Source organism: Bison bison, unplaced genomic scaffold (assembly GCF_000754665.1).
Source record: "Bison bison bison isolate TAMUID 2011002044 unplaced genomic scaffold, Bison_UMD1.0 scf7180017863930, whole genome shotgun sequence".
Classification (NCBI taxonomy): domain Eukaryota; kingdom Metazoa; phylum Chordata; class Mammalia; order Artiodactyla; family Bovidae; genus Bison; species Bison bison.
The window spans coordinates 11,787-12,122 of record NW_011494502.1 but is presented as its reverse complement, the minus strand read 5'-3'; the positions used below and the strand labels follow the sequence as shown (position 1 = coordinate 12,122).

At 33.6% G+C, this 336-nt stretch overlaps 1 protein-coding gene across 1 annotated transcript in view; it reads left to right on the top strand.

Annotated features, from left to right (window-relative positions):
* The window catches only part of LOC104984165 (dedicator of cytokinesis protein 11-like), a 16,532-nt gene that overhangs the window by 9,195 nt on the left and 7,001 nt on the right, over window positions 1-336 (top strand). The gene's annotated exons all lie outside the window — the stretch shown is intronic.

The following is a 336-nucleotide window of genomic DNA, read 5'->3' as shown; positions in this document are numbered from 1 at the left end:
AACGCAAGGAAAAAGACAGGAAGGGTTCTCTGAGGGTAAGGAATGCTGTCATTATCTTCACAGGAACATTATACAGATTTGTACGGTGTCAGGTTCTTTTCCAGGCTGTTCTCTTTACCTTGATGTATAATTTTATTATTTATAATTTACCATTTCCTCTTTACCATATATAATAGAATATAAGCAAAGGATTTTCATAAACTGCATGTCCTTTGGAAGTAAAATCAGAAGGTTCTATCTCATTCCAAGTACCACCTTTGTTTACACAATTCCTTCCTCTTTATTCCTTTTCTACTTTTGCTCAAAAAGAAAAAAAAATCATAAAACCACCCCAAC